At 34.4% G+C, this 9,587-nt stretch overlaps 1 non-coding gene across 1 annotated transcript; it reads left to right on the top strand.

Moving 5' to 3' along the window:
• Positions 1–2,227: 2,227 nt before the first annotated feature.
• Positions 2,228–2,303, top strand: TRNAF-GAA (transfer RNA phenylalanine (anticodon GAA)). Its single transcript has one exon. It is a non-coding gene; the product is annotated as a tRNA-Phe (tRNA).
• Positions 2,304–9,587: the final 7,284 nt, after the last annotated feature.

Consider the following 9,587-nt stretch of genomic DNA (forward strand, 5'->3'; position numbering starts at 1 on the left):
CATTCTAACTAATTTATTTTTTGGGAGACTTTATATATATTACAAAACGCAACTAATAGTGAATAAACCTAATATTTAGCAACTAATATCACTTGTTAAATAGATTTTCATAATTAAAATAAAATTAATTAAACCAGACAGTTTTTATTGATTTCCCAAAAGTTTTGTTTTTGTCACTTGTGGAGTTTTATAAATAAACAATTTTAGTGATAAAGTCCTTTTTTTAGTAGCCTATAACAGTTTATGAGTTGGAGAACATAGCTGATTAGACGTTTTGTATGTCAGAACATTAATAAACTTATTTTTTCAATCTTCGCTTCCACTAACATTACTATCTTTGTTGGTCGTAGGCTATGTGTATAGTTCTGTGGAGAAATCTTTTACTTCATCCGGTATGAATTACAAAATCTTCTTAAGGTCTCTATTTTTTAACATTAATTGGTATCCTTGAGTTATAAGCTAGGTTTGTTGGCAATTCAAAAGCTTAATTTTCATCACAAACTGAACAAAGAAAGAGAAAAATAAAAGTTCTTGGAAATTTTTTACGTATTTTACATTTAATACGCATTAATTACACGTATTTTACTGTAATGCAAATTACCTTTTTTACGCGTAAAGTTCCAACCCTGACGGTAGTCCTAGATAAACAAGTATTTACTTATGTTGGAAGTTATTAATTTCATAACACACGTTTATTAGACTTATTCATTTTGATGAATACTGCCACCTTCAAAACATTGAATTCTTTCTCTATCACCTTGTACAGTATAAATAATACAAAGTATTTAAGGTAGAATATACCGAACATAAAGCTGAAAATTCATCAATAAAACTGTGCTAATAATGACGCAGAAGTGTCAGCAGTAAATATTTCTGTTGATAAATAATGAAAGTAATGATGTTGGTAGTGTGGCGGTATCGTTATGATTGCACACGAAAAAAACAATGCAACAAACAGTTTTCGAACATCTGGCGAGCCTTGAAAGAGGCGCCGACATGATGTATGGTCGCAACATTTCACGAAAATCACACGTTGAGTGACAGAAATTCTTATCTACAGAGATATATTATCACGGCAATTTGTCAATATCATTGAAGTTAAATGGATGGAGGGCCACAACAACAAAATGGCGTGTTGGATGTGACGTCATAATGATCACAATTATGTTGTGCAACCGACTTGCTTTTTATTATATTTGGAGGATATTGTGTGTCAAAAGATGCGGAATTTGATGATATATTAACCGTGAAAACCTATAGGCAAGTTTACAATGTGCCGGAAATTTGAAGGTAGTGGGAATATTGAGTGACACCTGCCAGGCTAACATGATGATTACGGTATTGAGCACGCTGTAATTTCGATTTAACTGCACAAGCCCAATTTCAGCTGCCAAGGTTTCCCTCCAGCTCCGTCTACTGTCTGTCTAACTGCAAATTCTTTCCCATGGCTTAGACAACTGTATCTCTTTCATATGGAACGGTAGGAAAACATGTAGTAGACAGATTCATAGCAAAATAACACATAAAACTGAAGCTTGAACTTCTAGGCCTACTAAGTCGCAATGACTTCGCAAGATTCTTATGAAACTATACGCTAAATTTCCGAAGTTAGTGGTTTAAATATATATATATTTTTTGCACGATAATGTGTTTTATCGTCGGCACAGCAAACGGCCGCCACGATTGAAAGTTTATTTTATTGAATTCAGAGTTTCTAACATAGAAAAGTATCAAATATTCATATGTATGAGGTCTCGCCCACCTCATTGAATATTACACGACTAATATGAACTAGTCAATCGTATTATTACTATTAAATACGAGAAAAATTCGTACCGGTACCGGGAATCGAACCCAGGACCTCTCAGCTCTGCGCGCTGAGCGCTCTTACCAACTGAGCCATGCCGGGACACGAGAGGGGTTCGTGCCGGCGCCGTGGATCGTGTTATTCCCGGTGCCGCTACGAATTTTTCTCGTATTTAATAGTAATAATACAATTGACTAGTTCATATTAATCGTGTAATATTCAATGAGGTGGGCGAGACCTCATACATATGAATATTAGATGTATTAACTGTTAGAAGTTGTCATGAAACTGATGTTGAATATGGCCATAAAGTCATTTAAATATGCGCTCCTGCATACATGACGTGTATCGTCTCAAGTGCAGGTAGTAAGGCCGTAAAAAGCATTACGAGTGGGGTTCGGCCGGCGCCCTTGATCGTGTCCCGGCATGGCTCAGTTGGTAAGAGCGCTCAGTGCGAAGAGCTGAGAGGTCCTGGGTTCGATTCCCGGTGCCGGTACGAATTTTTCTCGTATTTAATAGTAATAGAAAAGTATGTTAGAATATTACAAAAGTTTTTTTGAAAGATGGGACATTACAACGTGTTCATAGTTCTTGTGTTCGCTTCGTCTGCGATGTCCGTCGCGCTGACCACATTACCCCATCCTTCCAAACTCTAAATTGGCTACGGCTTAACGAACGTAGAAAATTTCATTCTCTTGTTCTTCTTTTCCAAGTCCTTCACATTTCTACACCTACCTACCTTGCCTCCCGTTTCAGTTACCTGTCATCCTATCATAATAACCTTTTTACCCGCACGCAAAATAGACGCATACTAGCCATACCAACACATAAGACATCATCGTATTCATCATCATACACAATCTCGCTCTCGCGCTTGTGGAATACCCTACTCAGTGACATCAGAGACTGTCGGAATTTAGTAGCGTTCAAAAGCAAGCTTATTAAGCATTTTCTTACTGCGTAGAGCAGGTTTAATTTTTACTTAATTAATAAAAAAACGTTTATTAAATACTAAATAAAATTAAACAAACAAAATAAATACAATAACATATATAAACTAATTATTAAAGGGTAATTTTGAAATGGAGATTATTTCCTTTCTTGTGGTTGTGGCAGCTATAACTAGGAGAGCTCAAATTCCGTTTTCTTCTTGGCTTCCTGCTGTCTTCTTAACTTTTACAATAAACTGTCCAGCTTTTATTAATCAGTTAATCTTTTAGCACTTTGATTTTTATTGTATTTGTAAATTTAATATTAATTATAATTATAATTGTAATTGTATTCTTAATATTGTAGTTGTAATCCCCTGGTAGAGGGGAAGAGAAGGCCAGATGGCCTTATCTCTACCAGGTTAAATAAGTAAATAAATAAATAAATAAATAAATAAATAAATAAATAAAATATATAAAAAAAGTTACAGTTAAGCGGCCGAACTTGGAACTACAGGGCTATGTTGCCAATATGGCCTACCATGCTGCCAGCTGATGGAAGCTAGTAATTGACGTTAAGATGGCTGACGTTAAAACATTCATTTACAATTGACGAGAAGGTAAGAAAATAATACAAAAATCGACAGAGAATCAAACACGAAACGTACCGTACCAATGCTAACATTGTGTGCACAATAAATATCGTCAAGAGAGCTATTAAGCACTTGCCACATGGAAACGGTACGTTTGGCAACTCAACCGTTGTTACCATAGCAACAGGTCTACCACGCTATGTGACATTTAGTTGTTTTTGCGATCGCAACGCTCCTGTCATGTCCCATCTTTAAAAAAACAAGTATAGAGTTGTAATGAAAACCAATGCCTTCTATGTATACTACAATCCTACAATGCATGTAAAATTAATACGCAAAAGGCAATGTTAATTAATATATATTGTACGAAAGAAATCACTGCATTTCTAATGTACGGAAGTTTATTTAAAATATTCAAACTTCACTTAACAAAAAGAAATAAAAATTGTTCCAATTGAACACGAAATATTACAAGTAGCATACCTGAACACTTTTACTCCTTCACATTGGAGTTGATGGTGAAGTTTGTACGTTGGCCAGACTGCTAACATCAGTCAACTGTTCATAGTGTAATGTACGTACTGTATATTACTTACTGACTGGCTTTTAAGGAACCCGGAGGTTCATTGCCGCCCTCACATAAGACCGCCATTGGTCCCTATCCTGAGCAAGACTAATCCAGTCCCTACCATCATATCCCACCTCCCTCAAATTCATTTTAATATTATCTTCCCATCTACGTCTCGGCCTCCCCAAAGGTCTTTTCCCCTCTGGCCTCCCAACTAGACTCTATATGCATTTCTGGATTCGCCCATACGTGCTACATGCCCTGCCCATCTCAAACGTCTGGATTTAATGTTACTAATTATGTCAGGTGAAGGATACAATGCGTGCAGCTCTGCGTTGTGTAATTTTCTCCATTCCCCTGTAACTTCATCCCTCTTAGCCCCAAATATTTTCCTAAGAACCTTATTCTCAAAAACCCTCAATCTCTGTTCCTCTCCCAAAGTGAGAGTCCAAGTTTCACAACCATACAGAAGAACCGGTAATATAACTGTTTTATAAATTCTAAGTTTCAGATTTTTTGACAGAAGACTAGATGACAAAATCTTCTCGAGCGAATAATAACTGGCATTTCCCATATTTATTCTGCGTTTAATTTCCTCCAGAGTGTCATTTACATTTGTTACTATTGCTCCAAGATATTTGAATTTTTCCACCTCTTCGAAGGATAAATCTCCAACTTTTATAGTTCCATTTCGTACAATATTCTGATCACGAGACATAATCATATACTTAGTCTTTTCGGGATTTACTTCCAACCCTATCTCTTTACTTGCTTCAAGTAGAATTTCCGCGTTTTCCCTAATCGTTTGTGGATTTTCTCCTAACATATTCACGTCATCCGCATAGACAAGAAGCTGATGTAACCCGTTCAATTCCAAACCCTCTGTGTTATCCTGAAATTTCCTAATGGCATATTCTAGAGCGAAGTTAAAAAGTAAAGGTGATAGTGCATCTCCCTGCTTTAGCCTGCAGTGAATTGGAAAAGCATCAGATAGAAACTGGCCTATACGGACTCTGCTGTAAGTTTCACTGAGACACATTTTAATTAATCGAACTAGTTTCTTAGGAATACCAAATTCAATAAGAATATTATATAAAACTTCTCTCTTAACCGAGTGATACGCCTTTTTTAAATCTATGAATAACTGATGTACTGTACCCTTATACTACCATTTTTTTCTCCAATATCTGTCGAATACAAAAAATATGATCAATAGTCGATCTATTACGCCTGAAACCACACTACTTAGTTCTGTTATATTAAGATTTTAAAAAATATTAGCTATATATATATATATAAATTTAAAGAAAAGAAATATAGCCTATACTTCGTTAAGTGAGAACGTAAAAAAGTGTCTAATTGATTATTCCGTTACACAAAGAAAGAATTCATTTCCGCTTTTCTGCCATTCCTTCCATGATTGCTATGTGCAGTGTGTAGGTAATGGGGAAAGCCACTCTGGGTAACCAATTATATTATTCATAGGCTATATGGAATCAATATTTATACAGCCTCGGTCCCGTTTTCTAGTTACCAGACTCTACACGCTACTATGAACTCCCAGTCTACTGCACTTCCCATTAAATGTAATTCTCGTTATCAACAATTATCGAACATGTTATTGTTCTCAAGACAAACGCCATGCTTACATGTTAGTTAGATACGTTAGTTTCTCATTGCAGTAGGTACTCATATAAATGAGCGAATGTACGCAAATATGCAGGTAGCATAAAATAAACAACGCATTACATATATCAACATCATACTGAGTGTTCACCCGCATGGAGGAATTTACGATCATACTTCTGAATGCAAACCTATCATCTAGCGGCAATAAGTTAGATGTAATTACTAATACTAACCGAGCTGCTTGCATTGTCAATAGCACACCAGACTGCTGTGCTGCTGTTCAAATACAAATATTCGTCCTTTTTCCTCCACTAACCTTGCACATTACTACATCAAACACTTCAGTTCCTCTTTGTTGAGAATTTTATTACCAGAACTTCACTTTCTTGAACTATTCAACAAAACAAGGAACAAATCAAATAAACATGGGTCCTAAAATTGAATTTTTACGAAAAATTTGCTTTGATATCGGTATTGTATGAACATGTATTGTAAGAACTTACCATTTATAATGCTTCAATCTCTTCTGCATTGCGTACAGGCCTATCGCACTCCCGGTAAAATGCTGTCTATATCGAAAATCCATATCAGGACTACTTTCGTAATTTTTTCCAAAACTGTTCTACTGGATGGTGGTATGAAAATATAATAATAAGATTGTAAATTATTAAAGATTTTGCTACCTATTTATAAAAATATTCTTACAGCAGTATTTTCCTAGGAAATATGAAGTTACAGGAGAATGGAGAAAGTTACACAACGCTGAACTGTATACATTGTATTCTTCACCTGACATAATTAGGAACATTAAATCCAGACGTTTGAGATGGGCAGGGCATGTAGCACGTATGGGCGAATCCAGAAATGCATATAAGTTAGAGTGTTAGTTGGGAGGCCGGAGGGAAAAATATCTTTGGGAAGGCCTAGACGTAGATGGGAGGATAATATTAAAATGGATTTGAGGGAGGTGGAATATGATGGTAGAGACTGGATTAATCTTGCACAGGATAGGGACCGATGGCGGACTTATGTGAGGGCGGCAATGAACCTCCGGGTTCCTTAAAAGCCAGTAAGTAAGTAAGTAAGTAAGTAAGTAAGTAAGTAAGTAAGTAAGTAAGTAAGTAAGTAAGTAGGTAAGTAAGAATTTCATCATAATTACAAGTAAACAACAATTCAATAAAAAATTTCAATAAAATAATTAAGTATTAATAAATCAAAAGCTATCAAAATAAAATTTTAACAAACTTAAACTGATAGTTTAATTAAGTAAGTAAGTATGAATTTCATCATAATTACAAGTAAACAACAATTCAATAAAAAATTTCAATAAAATAATTAAGTATTAATAAATCAAAAGCTATCAAAATAAAATTTTAACAAACTTAAACTGATAGTTTAACTAAGTAAGTAAGTAAGAATTTCATCATAATTACAAGTAAACAACAATTCAATAAAAAAATTCAATAAAATAATTAAGTATTAATAAATCAAAAGCTATCAAAATAAAATTTTAACAAACTTAAACTGATAGTTTAATTAAGTAAGTAAGTATGAATTTTATCATAATTACAAGTAAACAACAATTCAATAAAAAATTTCAATAAAATAATTAAGTATTAATAAATCAAAAGCTATCAAAATAAAATTTTAACAAACTTAAACTGATAGTTTAATTAAGTAAGTAAGTAAGAATTTCATCATAATTACAAGTAAACAACAATTCAATAAAATATTTCAATAAAATAATTAAGTATTAATAAATCAAAAGCTATCAAAATAAAATTTTAACAAACTTAAACTGATAGTTTAATTAAGTAAGTAAGTAAGAATTTCATCATAATTACAAGTAAACAACAATTCAATAAAAAATTCAATAAAATAATTAAGTATTAATAAATCAAAAGCTATCAAAATAAAATTTTAACAAACTTAAACTGCTAGTTTCAATAAGTGAGTAAGTAAGTAAGTAAGTAAGTAAGTAAGTAAGTAAGTAAGTAAGTAAGTAAGTAAGTAAGTAAGTAAGTAAGTAAGTAAGTAAAATCAATGGCTTTCAAAGAAATATATCCGATTAGAAGTAAAATTGAAATAGTTATTTACTATATGAGTTTGGTAACGTTTCATCCTCTTTGATAAAAAAAATAATTTTGTAACAAAATTTCGTTTTTAGTGCATATGAATGTGCCCTCTTTTAATGACTTGTTTGGGTCAACTGTTATAATATTTTTTGCATGATGGTGTTTTTCGTTGTATTTACAGCTAACTTATTGTTCTTAAGTCTTGAAACTTAGAATTTCTACACAGAAACTTGTTGCTAGGGAAACCATTCTACACAACATAAAACTATACTGAAATAGACCCATTACAGTGCACTTATTGTTACTTAGTTACCATTACAGTACAGTTTTGCGAAGGTTAAATGTTATGTTTTTATTTAACGACGCTCGCAACTGCAGAGGTTATATCAGCGTCGCCAGATGTGCCGGAATTTTGTCCCGCAGGAGTTCTTTTACATGCCAGTAAATCTACTGACATGAGCCTGTCGCATTTAAGCACACTTAAATGCCATCGACCTGGCCCGGGATCGAACCCGCAACCTTGGGCATAGAAGGCCAGCGCTATACCAACTCGCCAACCTGGTCGACTTTCAATACAAAATATATTATATCCGCAATTTTAAAAATATAATAGTGCAACAAATTTTGTACAATACACGTTTTTGAAGTGCATTACAAAATCTCGGAAATTGAAAAACTCGCTTTGTTTGTTTTTCAAATTTTTTCTCGATTTGTAAAACCAATTCCCAACCTTGTATCGTAATATACTATTTATGTTCACTACCCATCTAAGTGTACGTATAGGGGAGAGTTGGGTAGTATCGGACATCGGGTAATATCGGACAGTGAGTTTCTTTCATCTACCACCAGATGATAGTACTTGAATGACATGGTTACGTTTCTGTGATGTCGCATACAGAAACGTAACCATGTTATTCAGGTACAATCATCTGGTGGTAGATGAAAGAAACGCACTGTCCGATATTACCCGATGTCCGATGCTATCCACCTCTCCCCTACTATATTCACCATAACGTGCACTATAACTAACAATTAATACTTTTTGCACTAGTTGGTGCTTTCTGCTTAACGGAGGACGTCCCACGGACTGGTGTACCTCTTTTAAATTAAACGTAACACCGCAATCTAACATTTGGACAATGGTTACACAAATAATGCTGAAATCAGAATTGATTTCACGTACTTCAATGTTATGGGATGTAAATGACGGTTTAGCCACTGGCTATGAAATAATTATATTCCAATCTGCCTCCAGCCTTCTGTTGCCAAGTAACGCAAAACCTAGTGTGCATAATTAGTCCGCCATTGGACCTCGTATAGAGAAGAAAATAAATTGCTATTCCACGGCTTATTAAAACTGATTTATTCCTTCTATCGCCACGTTTCTCGGTTCTGTAATGCTAAGACCACAAATCGTTTATCTCCGGTATCTCGCTGTGAAATTACGTTATATTGTAGAAACGGATGTAGTGAAGATAGCTAGGATTTGAGATAGTGTACCAATATAGATTTTTCCTTCTCAAAATCATCACACTATGTTATAGCACATAATTATGGTCTAATCAACAATTTTTAATGTTACACATCTTGATTACACAACTTTTAACACTGTATCACTTCGGAATATATATGATAAGACTTCCTTGTGTTAAATTTTAACGTGCCTTGTTAACATGTTTCGACCTATTTTGGGTCATCTTCAGAACTGGTCGTTGTTGGTCTTGGCGCCTCTTGTTTCCTGTGAGGGTGCGTTCGTAGTGTAGAGTCAAAGAGTGTATGTGTTTTGAAATTGAGTTGTGTGTTGAGAATATCGTTGGGGTGTGTTTTCGTGTGTCTGTATATTTCATATTGTTCTAGTATGTTGAGTTTCTGGCTTTTTGGTTGGATGTGCAGTATTTCCATGTCTGTGTTGATGTCTCTGTAGGTGTGGTTGGCATTTGTGATGTGTTCTGCACATGTGGAGGTGTTTTGTAATTTTGTTATGGC

The sequence above is a fragment of the Periplaneta americana genome, chromosome 17 (assembly GCF_040183065.1).
Source record: "Periplaneta americana isolate PAMFEO1 chromosome 17, P.americana_PAMFEO1_priV1, whole genome shotgun sequence".
NCBI lineage: Eukaryota > Metazoa > Arthropoda > Insecta > Blattodea > Blattidae > Periplaneta > Periplaneta americana.